The following is a 22,795-nucleotide window of genomic DNA, read 5'->3' on the forward strand; positions in this document are numbered from 1 at the left end:
CTTGTTCCGCATGTAAGATGCGGTTCTGAATAGCTGCCCCTCCGTAAACTGTGCGCTTCGGGGCTGCCAGACGCATCCGGGCCAATTTCCTCTTTCGGCTGTAAGGGGAATTGGGTATGTACGATGTTCTCCAGGTCCTCGCGTCCTGAGGGATTCCTTGAGTTTATGTCACCAACTTGTGACTGACGATCTGTTACCCTAATCCCCACGGATTCTGGTCGATATCTATTTTCAGCTCCTTCAACACCGTCGTTGGTTGACCTTAATGGTCCTCTTCAGTAATTTTTTGGCTGCTTGATACTCTGCGGCCAAGGGGACAGCGTCGAGATCGCGTCTAAGCCTTAAGCACTTCTTGCGAAGATCTGCGATCTCGTTCGTCCACCAGTAGGCAGGACGCTCTGCCGTTTCGTGCTCTTCTTTGGCACCGCTATCGCGTAAGCCTTTGAATGAGCGGCATAGTTTGCTGCGGTCATCATCTTGGCTTGTGCAGTTGGCGATAGACTCTCGGGTGCAATTTGATGGGATCTCCAACCTTCATCTATGGCTGAAGACAGCCTCTCTTGATACATTTTTGCGATGTTCCACAGGGAGGGGCGCGCTGCACTTTGTCACAGCTGGCCTCCTATCGTGTACGTCGAATAGGATGTACTATGATCGCTCCCGGTGTAATCTTCGATCACCCGCCAGCCTGCGATGCTTCTTGCCACAAAGTGTTCATTGCTAGAGAGACGTCCGGGATCGTCTCTCTAAAGCCAGGCTTCGGAGATTGACGGCGAGCTGTATTGAGTACTGCTAGCTTCAGTCTCGCCACCACCTCCGTGATTCGTCTTCCTCTGGAGTCCAGCCTAGCCTCCCACCATTTCATGAGCTTTTGCGTTGAGGATCTTCAGCCACAATGAGATCCCCTTGCATTTCCCGCAGGGCGTCTTCCAGATCGTCCAGTTTGGTCTGGAAGTCGTCTATCCACTCGTTCGGAGTGAGATATACGCTGACATAAGTCACCGAGTTGTGTCTCACCCAAACGTAAGCGCGTCCAGATCCTTGATCCAACACATGTATCTGTCGGGAATGTGGGATCCAGATGGCCGCGGTGCTCAATTCGTCGGCTTACCATTCTGCTCCAGCCCTGTCCTGGTACTGTTCACTGATAAGAACAGTATTAGCTTTTTTTCTCAGAGCAGAGCTGGGTTAGAAGTTGGTGAGCCGTTCTGCTCTTATTGAGGTTATCCTGCAGTACCCTCATCCTTTTTAATTGACTGTTGCAAGGGCCTAATATCAACAATAATAACAATTATAAAATAATCACTATAATAAAAATAATAACAATAATGACAATAATAACATTGATAACAATAATACAATATTAACTATAATAATAATAATCACAATAATAACAATAATAAGAAATAATGAAATAGTAACAATAATAACAATATTCACATTAACAACAATATTCATAATAATACAAAAATAACAATAATCGCAAACCATAACAATAATAACATTAATCAAGATAATAAATATCACAACAATAATAGCAATAATAGCAATAATAATCGATCAAGATGGCCGAAGCTGGCCTTGACTATAAAAGGAGCGGGAACTTATTTTTGTTCAAATTGAGTTTACAGTTTCTCAACACTCCCACATAAACAAAAATGACAAAATATATAAAAAAAAAAAATCGATTCATTTAAAAATCTTTCAGGCCCATTTGAAGAATTTAAAGTTTTACAGCATGGGTCCAAATAACCCTTTAGTTAAGACATCTGCAGCTATTTCCTCGGTTGGGATGAATTTTACGCTGATTTCCTTCTTTTCGACACATTCTCGAAGGAAGTGGTGCCTAATGTCTATGTGCTTCGTCCTTGGACGATATCCAGCATTTTTTTGCCAGATTTATAGCTCCTTTATTATCACAGAAAATTGTGACTCTGGTTAAAACAACGTCGGGGTCCAGCTCTTTGGCTATTGCACGTAACCATAATGCTTCTTGTGCGTTGAAGATAGCGCCATGTACTTGGCCTCCATTGTCAATAACGCTACTGTGCGTTGTTTCTTGCTTTGCCAGGATATAGGTCTTTCCTTGGAAGAGGAAGATGCTTCCAGTAATCGATTGTCGGCGTCGTTCGCCCAGTTAGAGTCGCTGTAGCCTTCAATTTTCGATTAGCTTTAATTTGAAGACTAGTTTCGTGAGAGAGTTCCCTTCAGGTACCTAAATATTCGTTTCATCGCTGTCCAATATAATCTCCTTAGGTCTTGACAGAATCGGCTAACTAGGCCTACCGCGTATGCGATATCCGGCCTTATTCCTTGACTGGCATAGAGTAGGCTACCCTATAGCTTCTCTATATAGAATTTTTCTTATTTCACTCGCCTCTGCATCAAACATTAGCTGGTCTTCCTTGGTTAATTCTTGGTTTGGATCGAATGGCGCCGACACAGGTTGCAGTCTGCGATTCCCGAATTTTTCCAACATCCCTCGAATGTAAGTCTCCTGGTCGATGTATAGTTCGCCCATTTCCTCGTTCCTTGTGATACGGATACCCAAGAGGTGTCGTGCCTCGCCGAGATCAGTCATCTTCTTTTCTTCGTTCGCTTCGATGAGTTCTTTTGGCGGTCTAACGTAAATCTCCTCTTCTAATTCTCCATGCAAGTAAGCAGTAGTAACGTCCATCTGGTCCATCTTCAAACCGTACTTTACAGCTAGGGCGCATAGGAATCTCACAGAAGCATACCTGATCACCGGTGAATAGGTTTCTTGGAAATCTATTCTTTCTTTTTGACTACAACCTTTCACGACGAGTCGAGCTTTATGTCTTTCAACCTTTCACGACGAGTCGAGCTTTGTGTCTTTCAACCTTCCCGGACGAGTCTTGCTTGATCTTGAACACCCATTTCGTCTCAAGAGCTTTTCTGTTTGCAGGTAAGTCTGTTGGCATCCCAGAAGCGATTTTCTTTTCTCCTCCATAGCTTTCTTCCACAGGTTGTCTCGACCGCTCAGTGCTTCCTGCCCGTCTGTGGATCCTCGGTATTCCCCCCGGCTGCCATGTAGGTCACAATATCGTTCATGTTAACAGATTTGCGAGTTCGTGTTGATCGGCTGGGTAGCGCTCCACCTGCCTCGTTCTGTTCAGCATCGGGGAAGTCATCAAGCTGTGCGGATTCGTCGCCTGTTGATATGTCTTCACTTTCATCGATAGTATATTCATAGTCTGAATCTCCCCGTACAATGTCTTCGGTGTCCCGCGATAAGCTTTGCGCTGACTCGTTGTCGTCTGGTTCCTCTCCGAGTTCATCTTATTCGTCTTCGACAGTCTCTTCGCCGAGCGGTATCTCGATGAGCTCTCTGGTTTGACCAAAATCCTTTTCTTGTTTTGGTTCCAATTCTTTCTTTTCTTCTAGGAACGCCACGTTTCTTCGTTGGTAGATTTTGTGCGTGTTCGAATCGATTAGTCGATACCCTTTAGTGCCGTCGTCGTAGCCTACGAAGACAAGTTCTTCCGCCTTCGAATCCCATTTTTGGCGCTGTTCCTTTGGGACCTGTGCCATTGCTTTGCACCCAAAAATCTTCAAATTCCTTAAATCCGGTATTTGTCCGGTCCACATTTCTTCTGGAGTTTTTCCCGCCAATTCCGCTGGCCGGAGATCTATTGATTAGGTAAAACAACCGTTTGCTACCACCTCTCCCCAGTATCCTTCGGTAATTCAGCATCGAAGAGCATACTCTTCGCTCTTTCGACGATAGTACGGTTCATCCTTTCTGCCAAACCGTTTTGCTCTGGCGAATATGGGACGGTTCGTTGGTGTCTAATTCCAGATTTCTTCAGAATCTCCTCAAGTTGTTCGATTCACGAACTCACCTCTGTTGTCATGGATTTGATCTCTTTTGTGGTCTGTTTTTCCACAAACGTTTTGAAATCCATGACGTCTCTGGCTTGGCCTTTTTCTGTTAAAAAATAGACGAACACTTTACGACTGAAATCATCGATCAAAGTTATGAAATACCTCACCCCTCCAATGGATGCACTCTCCATAGGTCCACATAAATCTGAATGGATACTTTGAGTATTTCTTTCGCATGTTTCCCTTCCTTTGGAAACGGTTTCTTTGCAATCTTACCCTTGATGCATGGAAATGCAAGGCTTCTCTTCAATATTACTCAGCTTTATTCCTGTCGCCGTATCATTACTAAGTCTTGATACGCCTCAATAATGAGATGGCCAAGTCTCCTGTGCCAGAGTTCTGCCGTCGGTCGCTCTGCCGCAAAGAAGGCCCTGTCCGCTACGACGTCGAGCTTGTATATTCCACCTTCTAGCGACATCGTGCCTAGGTTTGTTTCCCTCTTCGTCATGAAATCTCGTGGATTTTGGAGAAAAAAGTACAGATAAACCCTTTTTAACCATTTGACTTACTGACAGCAGGTTAACTGAGCTTTCTGGTACATGGAGCACGTTGCGCGCTGTAATCTCTTGTACGCCGTTACTCGTTGGAACCTTCAGGCTCATGTCCCCGATCGACCTTGCTGACATACCTTGTTTGTTCGCCATAGTAACTTCCGCTACTGAGCATTTCATCTGGTTTCTCAGTCCCTCATCCACCGCCGAAATATAGTTTAACGCACACGAGTCGACATAACAGTTTCCACCGTTCGTTCCCGTTGACGATAGGAAAGCCCAATACGTTTTAGCACTGTCTTCTTTTCATTTTGTTCGCTTGTATTTTGTTGTTCGGTTAACTTTACTTTACATTTACTCGCAAAGTATCCTGTGCGTTTGGACCGAAAGCACCGTACTGCCTTCGACTTCGCTTTCGCCCCGCCTGTGTAGAATGCTGTGTCGCTGCTCGCGCCCTTTACGCTTTTGTTCCCTTGACGTCTTGTAGCAACTTTGTCTTTATCGAGTCTGCGGATATCGCTGTCCCAAAATTTTCCAGACCCATAATCATGGGGCAGTATTCGTCTGGTAGTCATGCCAGAAGGAGCGTTCCTACTCACTCGTCTGGTACCTTGAACCCTACGCCATTAAGTTTTATGAACAGTTGTTGTTATAATGTTTACATATTCTTCAACATCTTTGCATTTTTGTAGTTGTGTAGTTACTAAGGTCCTCAAGAGGCTGACCTTTCCGCGTCAATCCTGAGTCTTCGAAAGTAATTTGTAATTTTTCCCATACCTCTTTTGCGGTGGCACACTCCTGAATGTGTGCATAGTTTATAGGGTCTATTGATAAGATGAGCTTTGACTTAGCCTTTGTTGTCCCTTTTCATCAGCTACGTTCCGTTTCTTCAGTTCCAGTACGCACCCCCACAGGTCGTCGTGTTCCAACCACGCTTGCATCGCAAATTTCCATGTTAGGAAATTTCTCTTCCTTTCAGCTTCTTGACTAGTTGCGTTGCTTGATTTGAGCTCGACATTCTTGACGGTAACGAAGTCCTCCTTTTTCACAGCGAATAATGAATCATTCCATGAGAATAATAAAATTCTCCTTTCTTTTCACACGTATCTCACACATTACGCGGCACAAACAAGAAATCGTCCTTTTGAGGTTAGATCACCCACACGGTATGAAATCGCCCTTTGAGGTTAGATCACCCACGCCTTGTGTTCTAGTCTCAACACACAGAACATGATACATAAAAGTAAAAAATATTGACGCTGTCCTTCGCGCGACGTTTTTCTTTATGTTCTGTTTATTTAATTTTCACGTCATCTGGGCCTATTACCTAATGGAACAGGATTATGCACATGGGATATTAATTAAACAAATCTGTATCGTTCTGTGTTTTTTTTCTCCTGTAAGACAAGAAGTGTTTATTCAAATCGACAGGAATCGATACATTGGATCGATACATCGATCAAGATGGCCGAAGCTGGCCTTGACTATAAAATGGGCGGGAACTTATTTTTGCTCAAATTGAGTTTACAGTTTCTCAACAAAATCGTCATTTTATATGAGCTTATGGAAATATTTCGAAGAGGTTCTTTAAGATACTTTTCTTTTCCCTACAAGATATGTTTGAAAATAAGTATTCCAAACAAGCTCTTTTATATCACAAAAGAAAATTCATAATCTTTAACTTGTTAACTTATATATTAACATGTTAACTTACATGTCAATTTGTTTAATTTTTCATTCGGTATGATATTGTAATTATGCTAAAATAACCAAGTACGTCCGACATTTTCTAATTTTATTATATATTCTAAGAAATTTTGAAAAGGAATATAGCTCGCATTAAATTTTTCTCTTCTTTTCATCGTAATACTTTTCCTTTAAAATACTGTAGGCTTAAAACTACAATATCAAGTTATCTCTTTAATTGGTATTAACAGTTTGTACTTAGCTACCATGTTTTATTTCGTCTTAATCAATTTGCATCATGCATCTACTTAATGTGCCGTATTCAAAAATCAACAATGTTCAATTGATGATCGGCCCGTATCACCGCGCGTAGTTGGTCGTAAGTACATCACATCTAAAGAATATTCGATAACTAGCAATTAAGTAAAATTGAATAGAGAAAGGTAAGTGTGGTGAGGTAAGAGGATTAAATCCATATTCATATGAGGAAGGTTTTTCTCGGTCTTGATAGATTTTAAATGATAGAACTATATTAATAGAAATTAAAAGAGATGTAAGAAAAAAGGAATAAAAGATATAATAATGAATAATATACTTATATTATTATTAAATTAATAATTTTTTAAATTGGAAATTAAATATAATTAATATACTATGTAAGTAAAATGATCATCAGTATAATCATGTATAAACAAATAATCATACAATATTTACAAAGTATCAGTATCACATAACTGCTTCATATTCAAAGTGATGAATTTTAGAAAAATGTTTATTAATATACGTAATAACATACAAAAAGAAAGATTGTTCCAATAAAAACATGGATTCCGTAGAATCTTATAGTTAGAAAAAAAATTGATCCAAAAAACTGAATCAGCAATAGTAAATGAAGCTCTTTTATATTCAACAAATTGACATAAAGAAAATGTGAATCTTAGACAAATTATGTAAAAAAGTGTTATAATTACTATATTTAATTTTTTATTAATTATAGAATTATGAGATCAAGTAATTGTTATTTCAAATGTAATTAAAATAATTGAGTTAATAGAGGGACATCATATGGATTGAATATAATAATATTTTTTGATATACTACTAAAATATATATACTATTAAACTTAGTATACTATTAAAATTAGTATACTAATTTTAATTCTTGGGAATAGGGAAGAATGGAAATATGCTCCGAATAAAGAAATAAAAAAAAAATTTCTGATGTAATAAAAAGGATTATTCTTATTTTTAGATTTGTTAAGATATTAAATGTATGTATTCCTTGAAATGTTCTTTCTCGCACAATATCTCGTCATCATTGAATTAAAGATAATGTTAGAGTAATAGTGGATAAAATTATTAAGTTAATATTTAAAAAGTAAAATCATTAATTAAACTAATTAAAAAAAGTATAATATTAATAGATGAAATTAAAGGTCATAGTCTAATTATAACTATGTGATAAGGGTGATTTGATTTGTTCATTTTTATTTATAATTCATTTGAGTAAAGAGATATAAAAATTATAAATACATAAGATTGAATAATTGATACACCTAATTAAAAAATAAATAAAATAATTTGTGTAAAAATTATGGTCTAATTTTATATTTATTGAAGGTCCTGTTGATCCTAAAAGACATAAAAGAAGATGGCCTGTAATTATTTAGCTGATAAATATACCTAATATTATAAGTCGGAATAGCTAATGTTATAGGTCGGATTAAGTTTCTAATTGTTTCAATTAAAACTATAAATGTTATTAAAGATGAGGGTATATTAAGTGGAACTAAATGGGCAAATGATAAGTTTGTTATTTTTAATCAGTAAAATAATATAATTCTTAATCAAATTGTTAATGATAAAGGTAAAATAATTGATAAATGTCTTGAAGATCTAAAAATAAAGGAATAGTCCGATAAAATTTATAATTAAAATTATTGTAAACATAGAAAAAAGAATAATAATATTAGTAAAATTATTTTTTTTAATTATTAAATTCTTTTAATAAGAATTCCTTCATAGAGAATCAAAATATAAATATTTTAGGTTATTAAATATAATTGATTAGGGAAAAATAAAATGGGGATAAATAATCTTAATTAATTTAATGATTAATTGGGTGAAGAGTATGGATCAAAAATAGAAAATAAATTTCTTATCATTTAAATTAAGTTAAATTTTTCATTTTAATTGATATTTTTTTTTATTAATATTCTTTTATTTATTTTATTTAAAAAAAATAATTATTTTAATTAGTATTAATATAAATTAATATAAATTAAATAGAATTAATAAAATAATGATAGTAAAAAAATAAAAATAGAATATTTTAAAGGTCTTAATTGAGGAATAAAAAAATATTAATAAAGTTAATAATTTTTAAATGACATTTAAATGTTATAAATTAATTAATCTTTTAAATAGTTAAGAATAGAATATAATTAAAAAATATAAAAATGAGTTTATTAATTTATAATAAATTTGAGTTAATTTAATTTTAATAAATCAATTTAAATAAGAATAATAATTAAATTAGTAGAAAAATTGAAATTATCATTAAGGGTTAATTATTTATAACCATTAAGAGTTTAAGAGACTTTTACTTCTTTAAAGTGTCTTAAGGATTATATAATTTATTTAATTTACATATTATTAATTCAATTAATAAAAGAATTTAAGGAAATTGATTCAATGATAATTGATATGAATCTATGATTTATACCATAAATTTCAAAACATTGACTAAAAAAGATTCCTAGACGAATTATGTCAATAAATGTTTGATTTATACGTCCCGGTGTGACATGAATTTTAATTCCAAAGGCTGGAATGATTCATGAGTGAATTACATCTGTAGATATTGTAAGGATACGAATGGGTATATTAAAAGGAAGAATTAATCGATTATCAACATCTAAAAGTCAAAATTGAGATGAATTATTTTTTTTAAAAGGAAGTATATAAGAATCAAAGTTAATGTTTTTATAATCAGATAGTTCATAACTTCAGTATCATTGATGGCTAATAGCATTAACAGTTAAAGTTGGTGAAAAGAATTCTTCTCTTATATATAAAATTTTTAATGAGGTGATAGCAATTAAATAGATTTATTATAGGAGTAATAGTTCAGATTGTTTCAGTAAAATGTTCATCAATTATGAACAATAATAATAATAATAATAATAATAACAACAATAATAATAATAATAATAATAACAATAATAATAATAATAATAATAATAATAATAATAATAATATAATAATAATAACAATAATAACAATAATAATAATAATAATAATAATAATAATAATAATAATAATAATAATAATAATAACAATAATAATAATAATAATAACAATAATAATAACAATAATAATAATAATAATAATAGTAATACAATAATAATAACAATAATAATAATAATAAAATAATAATAACAATAATAACAATAATAATAATAATAACAATAATAATAACAATAATAGTAATAATAATAATAATAACAATAATAATAACAATAATAATAATAACAATAATAATAATAATAATAACAATAATAATAATAATAGTAATAATAATAATAATAATAATAATAATAATAACAATAACAAAAACAATAATAATAACAATAATAATAACAATAATAACAATAACAACAATAATAATAATAATAATAATAATAATAATAATAACAATAATAACAATAATAATAATAATAATAATAATAATAACAATAATAACAATAATAACAATAATAATAATAATTACTGTGTAATAATTGATGATCCACGATAAGATAAACTTAATTTAAAATTTATGTATTGCTGGTTTTAATATTTAATTAAGTTAGAGAGGATATAATTTATAAAATTTAATAAAGTAAAATAATTCAAGTCAAAATATGGTTTAATTAAGATTAATATGAGTTACAATTAATTTAATTATTTGATTAAAAAATTTAATCTTTTTATGAAAATGGATTTAAAAGTAAATTTAATAAATTTATTAAATTGAATAATAGATTAAATATGTACAAATTGTCCATCACTTTCAATAAAATGGAATAAGTCGTAAGTTTAAGTATCGGAACGTACCTATTGATAAATATGTATTATACATATGTGTATATTATAGAGATTTTAGTTTATAAAAAATAATTTATTTACAATAAATAGAATAATAGAAATACTAATTAAAATTTTATATAATTTTATTAAATAGATAAACATTTAATAAAATAAGTAAAAATAATTATAAAATATTATATAAATAAATTAATAAAGTTTTAATTAATTATTTTAAATAAAAGAATGTTAAAATTAACAGTTAAAGTATAAAATAAAAATAAATAAGATTAATATTGTTGATAGTAATGAAAATCATTTTTTGAAAAAAATAAGAAAGTAAATTTAATAAATTGTATCTTTTGTATAAGGGTTGATTAATTAAAATATTTAAATTAAAATATTTCTCGAATTTAATAGATTTATTTAAAAATTTTAGTTAATGTAGAAATATTATTAATTATTTTCAAATAGAAATGAAATGTTAAACAATTTTAAATATATCTAATTTTTTAGAATTGAATATAATTCAGATTTATAAATTATATAAAAAAAATTATTTTTAGATATATAAGTTTATAAATTAAATATTTTTGGGATAAACTAGAAATATAAAATTAATTAAAATTTTATATTAAATAATAAAAATATTCATAAAATTTGAATTTTTGTTTAATGTTATAATTTATAATAAGAGGATAATAAAAGATTTAAAATTTATAATTTTTATTTTTATAGAAAAAAATTATTTAATAATAAAAATAATTGATATAATTATTAAATTAGTAAATTTATAGGTTAATATAAGATTAATATATTAGTTTGAAGTTATATTAAGGATTCTGACGAAAACTTTATTTTTTTAATAAAAATATATTCACCTGTTTATCAAAAATATGGCTTATTAGATATAATAATAGATTTATTCTGCCCATTGATTAATTATTAAAAGGTTGCAGTATACTGACTGTACAAAGGCAGCAAAATCATTTGTTTTTTAATTGAAAACTGGAATAAAAGAGTGGATGAAATATAAATTGTCTCAATATAATAATATTGAATTTAAATTAAAAGTTAAAATGCTTTTATATATTTATAAGACGATAAGACTCTATAGAATTTAATAAAATTTGTTTTTTAGAATTGATATTTTATAGAAGATTTAATTAATAGATATATTTTATGAGGAGGATAAATAAATTAATATAACTTTAATAAAATTTAAACATAAATGAATTTGAATTGTTTGATTATTATTAGAATTATTAGAATAAATTACCTTAGGGATAACGGCGTTATAATTTTGGAGAGTTCATATTGATACAATTGTTTGCGACTTCGATGTTGAATTATGATAAAAATTAAGTGGAGAAATTTATATTTTTAGTCTGTTCGACTATTAAAATCATACATGATTTGAGTTCAGATCGGTGTAAGCCAAATCGATTTTTATCTATAAAAGAAGTATATTTTATTGTACGAAAGGACTTAAAATATTAAATATTTTATTATAAGATTAGTTATAAAATTAATTTTAAGGAATAAAATTAAATAAATTATTTATAAGATTTTAATAAATTGTTAAATTTAGATAAGGAGAGATTATAAATATAAATAAATATGAAATTAATATATTGAAGTTGATTGATTTATTAAGTTTATAACAATTAAAATTTGTATAATTAGAATAAATTTTTATAATAGATAATAAATTTAATTATGAGAGAGAGAGAGAGAGAGAAGAAAAAATTTAAATTAATATTTAATTAAAATAAATTTTTGTAAAAGATATATTTTTATTTTTATAAGGTTAATATTAATAATAATTGGTATTTTAGTAGGAGTTGCATTTTTTGTATTATTAAAGCGTAAATTATTAGGATATATTCAGGATCGTAAAGGTCCTAATAAGGTTTTATTTTTAGATATTTTTCAATCGTTTAGTGATGCAATTAAATTATTTGTTAAGGAAAATATTAAATTATATAAATTGAATTATTTATTTTATTATTTAAGATCAATAGTTGGATTTTTTATAGTTTTAATGTTAATGATTGGTTTACCTTTTAATGAAAATTTATTTTCTATAAATTTATTTATATTATATATAATAAGTTGTTTAAGATTAGGAATTTATATTATTATAATAAGAGGTTGATCATCAAATTCAGTATATTCAATTTTAGGAGGAGTTCGATCTGTTGCTCAGTCTTTATCCTATGAAGTTTCTATATTTTCGATTTTTTTTTGTTATATTTTTTTATGTAGAAAAATTTAAGTTAATTGATTTTTTTAAATTTCAGGAAGAAATTTTTAAATTTTGATAGGTAAATTTTATAGTTTTTATTATATTATTTGTAAGTATAGTGGCTGAGTTAAATCGAACGCCTTTTGATTTTATTGAGGGAGAGTAAGAATTAGTTTCTGGATTTAATATTGAATATATAAAGGTGAGATTTACATTAATTTTTTTAGGTGAATATATAATAATTGTAATTTTAGGGATCTTATTTATAATTATATTTTTTGGTTATAGGATATTAAATTTAAAGAGAATTTTTTTAATTTTAATATTTATAATTTTAATAATTTGGATTCGAGGGTGTTTACTTCGATTGCGATATGATAATTTAATATATTTTTGTTGATACTATATTTTAAGAATAATTATATTAAATTTATTTTTAGTATTTATTTTAAAATATTATTTATATTTGATATATTAATATAAAAAAGATTTTAAATTATATTAAAGTTAGATATAAAATTATTATTAAAATTTATTGAAATTATTAATGAAAATAAGATTTATAATATAATTATTAAAATAATAAATTTGAATAAATTATTTAAAATATGAAGTTATACATTAAATTATTTAACATGTTCACACAGGGGTAGTATTATTTAATATATTAAATAATTTAATAAAAGTAAAATTTATTTATTAAATAAAAATAAATTTTAAATTAAATTATTAGAAAATTAATTTAATTTAGAGAAGATGAAATATTTTTATATAAATATAATTATTATATTGGCAGAATTAGTGCATTAACTTTAGAATTTAATTAAATAAGTTATTAAAAATTTATATATAATAAATAAAGTTAATAGAAAATTTTAATTTCTATAATTATATTTTCAAAATATATGCATTTATTTGCTTATTAACTAAAAATATTTATTTAATTAATAGTATAAATCAAATTTTATTTAATCAATTTATATTAATAAAAATTAAAAAATATAAAATTGAATAGAATTGTGTAAGTTCAATAAAAGGTGTTTCTATTTCTTGACCTCCTAGTCAAGTTAATATATAAAATGTTGAGAAAAGTATTCAAAAATTGATTTAATAAAGAGGATTGAATTTAAGATTAAATTTTTTTGGTGAATTAATTAAGGGTAGAATTAATAGAATTAAAATTGCTAATAGTAAGACAATTACTCCACCTAATTTATTAGTAATTCCGCGTAGAATGACATAAGCAAATAAGAAGTATCATTCAGGTTTAATGTGGATTGGAGTAATTATTGGATTTGCTTTAATAAAATTATCTGGATCTCTTAATAAAAATGGATATTGAAATATAAATGAAAAAAGTGTAATTATTAGAATAATAAAAGTAATTAAATCTTTCAATGAGAAATTTTTATGAAAGAAAATTTTATAGATTTTGCTATTAATCTCTAAAGGATTTAAAGAACCTCTTTCATGAAGAAATATTAGATGAATAATTACTATAAATAGAATAATAAATGGTATGATAAAACGAAAGGAGTAAAATCGATTAAGTGTTGAAAAATCTACAGCAAATCCTCCTCAAATTCATTCTACTAGAGTTTGTCCAATATATGGAATTGTAATGAAAGAAGATTTGTAATGACTGTTGCTCCTCAAAAGGATATTTGATCTCAAGGTAGAATATATCCTAAAAAAGCAGTTATTACTGTTAAAAGAAAAATTATTACTCCAATAATCCATGTTTTTGTAAGATTAAAAGATTGATAGTAGATCCCTCGTCCAATATGTATATATAAACAAATAAAAAAAAATTGAAGCTCCAGTACTATGAAGAATTCGTATAATTCATCCATAGTTTATGTCTTGTATAATTACGATTACTCTGTAAAAAGTTATATCAGTTGAAGGGCAATAATGTATAGATAGAAAAATTCCAGAAATTAATTGAATTAATAAGGATAGTCCAAACAAAGATCCTAAATTTCATCAATAATTAATATTAATACGGGTAGGTAAATTAATAAGAGAATTTATAGTAATTTTTAATAAAGAATTTTTATAAATAAAGGATTTATTCATTAAATAATTTTTTAATTATTCCTAAGGGGTTAGTATTAATGAGACAAATTTTTGTAATTAGAATAAGATTAATTAAGAGAAAAAATATTAAAATAATAATATAAATATTAAAAGGGAATTCTATTAATTGATTTAAGTTTATAAATGAATGATTGAATAATATATACTTAATTGATAAATTGATTAAATTTGAATTTAAACTGAAATTAGTTATTGAAGATATTTAAGAAAAGGATATTGATAGATATAATTAATATTAGAAAAAATAAAAAAGTTTTTCATTTTGAAGTTATATATTGATTAGAAATAAGTCTGAGAAATATTATGAATAAAATTATTAATCCTCCAATAATTAATAAAAAAATTAAAAATGAATATAGTGAAAAAATATAAAATATTCTAAGAAAAAGGCAAGATCTGATTGTAAATATAATTAATAGAATTATTGATTGGATAATAGATAAATTTTGGTGTAAAATAAAGAATATTAAGATGGATAATATTATTAATCATAAATATTATTTATCAAAGATTTATAATAATTGATTTTAACATAAAGTAAAATTATTTATAATAAAATTAAAAGATGATAACAAAAAATATTTTCAAAAAAATTTTAATTTTGGAAATTAAAGATGTAGAAAATTCTACATCTATTTTTTTGAAATAGAAATTTTTAAGCTTAAAAATAATTATATATTTAATTTAAATTTACAAAATTTATGTTTTATTAAACTATTAAGCTAATATAAAAAATAATTAATTTAAATTTAATTTAAGTTATTTATATATATAGTTAATTTGGGAGAAAGATTTAATAAATTATTTTTTTGGTTTTATTTTATTTATAATAAGTTTAATTTTAATATGAAAATATTATAATCATGTATTGATAGTTTTGGTATGTATTGAATTTATTGTTGTTATTAATTTGTTTAATATTTTTATAATATTAATACATTTAAAAAGAGAAATTTATTTATTAATTTTTATTGTCATATTTGTAATAGAAGGAATTTTAGGTATTTCTATAGTTATTATAGTTATTCGTTTTAAAGAAAAGGAATATTTAAAAAATTTTAATTTAGTATGATAAAATTAGTTTTGAGGTTAATATTTATAGTAGGTTTATTTAATTTTAAGTTTATAAAATTTGGAAAATCAATTATTTTTTTTTTCAAGGTATATACTAATTATAATATTATATTATACAAGAAATATATGAATTGGAGGATATATATATTTTTTTTAGATTATTATTCTTATATATTAGTAATTTTAAGATTATGAATTAGGAGATATATATTAATAATTAATATAATAAAATTAATAGAATTTAGAATTATAATTTTAATAATTTTATTAATTATATGTTTTTTTTTTTTTTTTTCTTTAAATTTATTGGTATTTTATTTAATATTTGAGGCTACACTTCTATTTTTTTTTAATTTTATATGAAGGATATTCATATGAACGGTATAAATCAGCTATATATATATTAATATATACAGTAGTTTCTTCTATACCTTTTTTATGGTTACTAGTAGTATTATATATAAATAATAGAAAATTAATAATTTTAATATTAATTTTTTTAGGTATAAAGTTAGATGGTATTATATTTTTTTTAAGTTCATTAGAATCTATAGTTAAGTTACCTAAGTTTTTTTTCATATTTGACTTCCTAAGGCTCATGTTGAAGCTCCAGTTTATAGATCAATTTTAGCTGGATAATTTTAGCTGGAGTATTATTAAAATTAGATAGTTATGGTATATTACGAATAATTCAAATTTTTTATTTAAATATAGTAAGTTATAGAAACATAATTATTACATTGAAAGTTATTGGAGGTATTTTAATAAGTTTATTATGTTTGATTCAAGTTGATATAAAAATATTAGTAGCTTATTCATCAATTGTTCATATAAGATTATTAATTAGAGGAATAGTTACTTTATCAAAAATCGGATTAATTGGAGGGTTAATAATAATTTTAGCTCATGGATTATGTTCTTCGGGGTTATTTTATATTGTTAATATTAATCATGAGCGTTTTGGTAGGCGATTAATTTATTTAAATAAAGGTTCTATAAGTATTTATCCACCTTTAAGTTTATTTTAATTTGTATTGTGTTCTTCAAATTTATCTGCTCCAATTAGATTAAATTTAATTAGAGAGATTTTTTTATTAATAAGATTAATAAGATGAAGAGTTAGAGTTAAATTATTATTAATGATTATATGTTTTTTGAGAGCTACATATTCATTATATTTATTTAGGATAAGACAACTATTTAGGTGAAAGTCAGATTTTTCAAATAAATTATAAAAATGTATTTTATAGTGATTATTTTATATTAATCATATATTGAGTTCCTTTGAATTTTTTAATTTTAAGGTTAAGGATATTCATAATATAGTTAATAAAGAAAAAAAATAAGAAATAAGAAATAAGAAGAAAAGAAAAAAATAAGAAAATAAGAAAAATAATAAAGGAAGGGAAGGGGGAAAGGCAAGGTGCAAGGAATAATTAAGTTTAGTATAAAAATTTAAATTTCGATTTAAATAGTTTAATTTTTTTAAATATTAGAGTGTGGGTCCAAAGACATAGTATAAAATATTTTAAATTGTATTAGTAATAAATATTCTTTTTTTTTGAATTTAGGATTTATAATTTTATCTATGACTTTTTTATTAATAAAAATAAGATTATTAATAGAGTGGATATTTATAAGGATTAATTCTATGAATATAGAATTTATTTTTTATATAAATTGAGTATCTACAATACTTTTTAGTTTAGTTTTAATAATTTCTAGATTTGTAATATTGTATAGTTTATAATATATAGAAGAGAATAAAAATATTAATCGATAATATATTACCAATTTTTTAGGTTAAAAGATACATCTTATATAGCTAGGCTCGGAAATATCCGTCCTCACTCAGGAAATGGGTCAATTAATAGTTGATCCCACCATGCCGCCTTTCCATTCAAAGCTTCACGACATTGATCAATCTCGCGGTCCACCGTTCTCTCGGGTAGTATTCCTAGGACTTCTGCCAGCACCCGAAGGTCATTACTCTCTCCTCTATGCTTAGCACTGCATTTCCGATCACGGTTTTCCGGAGATGCACCGCTTTATATGCTTTTTATTTATCTTTATAATAAAGATAATAATAATAAAGAAATAATAATAATAATTATAACAAAGATACTAATAATAAGGTTAATTATAATAAAAATATTAATATCTATAATTATATCGACAAAGAACATAATAATAATAATAATAATAATAACAATAACAATAACAATAACAATAACAATAACAATAATAACAACAATAACAATAACAATAACAATAACGATAACAATAACAATAATAACAACAATAACAATAACAATAACAATAACAATAACAATAACAATAACAATAACAATAATAATAATAATAATAATAATAATAATAATAATAATACCGAAAATAATAACAATCATAATAATAATAACGATTATATTAATGAAAATAATAGTTACACTGTTTATAATAACGATAATAATAATAATAAATATAATAAGGATAATCCTAAAAATGATTATGACCGATAATAACAATAACGATAATAATAATAATATTAGCAATAACGATAGTAATAATAAAAATAAATATAATAATATAAATAATAATAATAATAATAACGATGAAGTAACGAATGTAATAAAGCTAATAATAAGATATATAATAATAATAATAATATTAATAGTAAAGATAAGAAAAATAATAAAAAACATAACAACAATAAAAACAATCACAACAATAACAATAATAACAATAATAACAATAATAACAATAATGCAATAAAAACAATAATAATAATAATAACAATAATAACAATAATAACAATAATGACAATAATCCAATAAAAACAATAATAACAATAATCACAATAACAACAATAACAATAACGAAAATAATAACATTAATAACAATAATCTCAATAATAAAAATAATTACAATAAAAACAATAATAACAATAATCACAATAATTGCATTAATTACAATAATAACAATATTCGCAATAGTAATTATAGTAACAATATTAGAGATTATAACTATAATTTTTTTTTTTTGATGGTTTGAGAATGTCAATTTTTACATACTAACCCAGAAACCCCGCCCGCCAGAGGAATCCTTCACCATTTGGGTCCCCCAAAAGTCCCTGAAGTGTCGGGCTCACCTTTGGAATAGGCACTACCGACTAAACTCATACCCGTCCTAGTAGCATAGTGAAACCATTCCGGCAACGCCATGGGGCATTACTTCGGGATGGCGCCACAGCATCAGGTCGCTTTATGGTACTCTCCCTTCGGCTCTGCGGGGCAGGAGCCTGGAACAACGTTAGGGGCGCGTTTATGGGCCGCTCATCTCCTTCTTTTTTCTGCGCAAGATGGCGCTGACGTACCAGGCCACCTTATTCCATTCCTCCTAATCTCGGAGCATTTTTTCGACAACATTGTCTGGTGAGATGTCTCCGAGGTCCTGCTCCAAGGCGAGTCGTTCGGCGCTCCACATCTGAAGAACGTGTGGTGGATGTCGTTGTTGGTCGAGCCCCATAGGGGCAGTTGCCGTCTGCTACCTTCCTCATTTTTGCGAAGTAGGAGCAGAACAGGCCATGCCTTGTCAAGAATTGGGTTAGGTAGAAATCGACCTCTTCCACCTCTTGGTTTAACCAGTTGTCTAGTCGACTGATAAGTTGGGCAGTCCATCTGTCCCTAGGCTCCTGTTCCCATCTGCTTTGCCAGGCCTCGATGCTGCTAGACCTGGCAATCCTTGATGCCTCCTCCTTTGCCAGAACGGGCTTCTGTTGGTGGACGAATTATCTCTCCTGGGCTAGTAGATCGATAGGGATTACCCCCGGGACCACTAGCACCGCTCAGAAATCGTGCGGTAGGAGCACGCGATTCGGAGAGCGTCTCTCCTCTGTACCGCGGCTATGCGCTTGCGATATTTCTCGTGTCGCAGCGCCTCGGCCCAGACTTCCAGCCATACATCACTACTTCGGCGGCGCGTATCAGTAGTCGCCTCATGTACGGTCGGGGACTGTTGCGTTGGCCATGAGTGTGCCAAGCGAGGCTACTACTTTTACCGCCTTGTCAGCTGCCCTAATTATATACTCTTCAAAATTGAGCTTGCTGTCGAGCATTACTCTTAAGTATTTGACAGCCAACTTAGTTTGGACTGTTGCGTCTCCTACAGAGAAGCTGCGCTTCTGTGTTGATGCGCTTCTTCGTAAGTAGCACGATCTCAGTCTTCTGAGCTGCTAGGGATAGCCCGTGGTCTTCCATTCAGGAAATGACTCTGTGCATGACCTGGTTGAGCAGCAACTGTGCCTCCTCCGTGTCTCTTGCAGTTATGATAGCTGCAATGTCATCTGCATACCCCACCATGAAAGCGCCCTCAAGGACTGCCATACGTAGGATACCATCGTAGAAGATATTCCAGATATCCGATCCCAGTATGGAGCCCTGGGCTGCCCCCGATGTCAACTCCATGCTTCTCTGACCATCACCTGTATTGTATTCTAGGAAGCGCTCGTTCAGGTAGTCCCCGAGTATTCGGAGTAAGTACTCCGGGATACTGAAATTACGTTCGAGCGTTTCCATTGCCAAGTCCCACCTGACGGAGTTGAAGGCATTTCTCACGTCTAAGGTGGCCAGCAGGCACAAAGCGCGAGATAAATGATTCCCGCGCTCCGTCATTTTAGCGGCCGTGACAATCAACTGGACTGCGTGGATGGTGGAGAGGCCGGATCGAAATCCATACTGGCGGGCAACAAGATCGCCCGCTGCTCTCACGGCCGCGTGCATCCGTGGCCTAAGCAGCTTCTCCAAGAGCTTGCCAGCCGTATCGAGCATACAAATAAGTCTGTATGACGTTTATAAGCACAAGTCTCACTTTCTTCCACGGGGCGGAGAAGATGCCCTCCCTGAGGCACATGTTATACATGTTTAGCAAGAGCTCAGGGTGACTCTGCGTGACAGCTTTCATTACTTCCACTGGAAGGCCGTCTCGTCCTGGAGCTTTCTTGTTCCGCATGTAAGATGCGGTTCTGAATAGCTGCCCCTCCGTAAACTGTGGCGCTTCGGGGCTGCCAGACGCATCCGGGCCAATTTCTCTTTTCGGCTGTAAGGGGAATTGGGTATGTACGATGTTCTCCAGGGTCCTCGCGTCCTGAGGGATTCCTTGAGTGTATGTCACCAACTTGTGACTGACGATCTGTTACCCTAATCCCCACGGATTCTGGTCGATATCTATTTTCAGCTCCTTTCAACACCGTCGTTGGTTGACCTTAATGGTCCTCTTCAGTAATTTTTTGGCTGCTTGATACTCTGCGGCCAAGGGGACAGCGTCGAGATCGCGTCTAAGCCTTAAGCACTTCTTGCGAAGATCTGCGATCTCGTTCGTCCACCAGTAGGCAGGACGCCTCTGCCGTTTCGTGCTCTTCTTTGGCACCGCTATCGCGTAAGCCTTTTGAATGAGCGGCATAGTTGCTGCGGTCATCATCTTGGCTTGTGCAGTTGGCGATAGACTCTCGGGTGCAATTTGATGGGATCTCCAACCTTCATCTATGGCTGAAGACAGCCTCTCTTGATACATTTTTGCGATGTTCCACAGGGAGGGGCGCGCTGCACTTGTCACAGCTGGCCTCCTATCGTGTACGTCGAATAGGATGTACTATGATCGCTCCCGGTGTAATCTTCGATCACCCGCCAGCCTGCGATTCTTGCCACAAAGTGTTCATTTGCTAGAGAGACGTCCGGGATCGTCTCTCTAAAGCCAGGCTTTCGGAAGATTGACGTCGAGCATGTATTGAGTACTGCTAGCTTCAGTCTCGACACCACCTCCGTGATTCGTCTTCCTCTGGAGTCCAGCCTAGCCTCCCACCATTCATGAGCTTTTGCGTTGAGATCTTCAGCCACAATGAGATCCCCTTGCATTTCCCGCAGTGCGTCTTCCAGATCGTCCAGTTTGGTCTGGAAGTCGTCTATCCAGTCGTTCGGAGTGAGATATACGCTGACATAAGTCACCGAGTTGTGTCTCACCCAAACGTAAGCGCGTCCAGATCCTTGATCCAACACATGTATCTGTCGGGAATGTGGGATCCAGATGGCCTCGGTGCTCAATTCGTCGGCTTACCATTCTGCTCCAGCCCTGTCCTGGTACTGTTCACTGATAAGAACAGTATTAGCTTTTTTCTCAGAGCAGAGCTGGGTTAGAAGTTGGTGAGCCGTTCTGCTCTTATTGAGGTTATCCTGCAGTACCCTCATCCTTTTTAATTGACTGTTGCAAGGGCCTAATATCAACAATAATAACAATTATAAAAATAATCACTATAATAAAAATAATAACAATAATGACAATAATAACATTGATAACAATAATAACAATATTAACTATAATAATAATAATCACAATAATAACAATAATAAGAATAATGAAAATAGTAACAATAATAACAATATTCACATTAACAACAATATTCATAATAATACAAAAATAACAATAATCGCAACCATAACAATAATAACATTAATCAAGATAATAAATATCACAACAATAATAGCAATAATAGCAATAATAATCGATCAAGATGGCCGAAGCTGGCCTTGACTATAAAAGGAGCGGGAACTTATTTTTGTTCAAATTGAGTTTACAGTTTCTCAACACTCCCACATAAACAAAAATGACAAAAATATATAAAAAAAAAAATCGATTCATTTAAAAATCTTTCAGCCCCATTTGAAGAATTTAAAGTTTTACAGCATGGGTCCAAATAACCCTTTAGTTAAGACATCTGCAGCTATTTCCTCGGTTGGGATGAATTTTACGCTGATTTCCTTCTTTTCGACACATTCTCGAAGGAAGTGGTGCCTAATGTCTATGTGCTTCGTCCTTGGACGATATCCAGCATTTTTTGCCAGATTTATAGCTCCTTTATTATCACAGAAAATTGTGACTCTTGGTAAAACAACGTCGGGGTCCAGCTCTTTGGCTATTGCACGTAACCATAATGCTTCTTGTGCCGTTGAAGATAGCGCCATGTACTTGGCCTCCATTGTCAATAACGCTACTGTGCGTTGTTTCTTGCTTTGCCAGGATATAGGTCTTCCTTGGAAGAGGAAGATGCTTCCAGTAATCGATTGTCGGCGTCGTTCGCCCAGTTAGAGTCGCTGTAGCCTTCAATTTTTCGATTAGCTTTAATTTTGAAGACTAGTTTCGTGGAGAGAGTTCCCTTCAGGTACCTAAATATT

The 22,795-nt window shown here is 30.1% G+C and overlaps 1 pseudogene; it reads right to left on the reverse strand.

The window, feature by feature from the left end:
* Positions 1–13,349: 13,349 nt before the first annotated feature.
* LOC124956897 lies at positions 13,350–14,477 on the reverse strand (annotated as a pseudogene).
* Between the last annotated feature and the right edge of the window lie 8,318 nt (positions 14,478–22,795).

This window comes from Vespa velutina, chromosome 24 (assembly GCF_912470025.1).
Source record: "Vespa velutina chromosome 24, iVesVel2.1, whole genome shotgun sequence".
In the NCBI taxonomy this organism is placed as follows: Eukaryota; Metazoa; Arthropoda; class Insecta; order Hymenoptera; family Vespidae; genus Vespa; species Vespa velutina.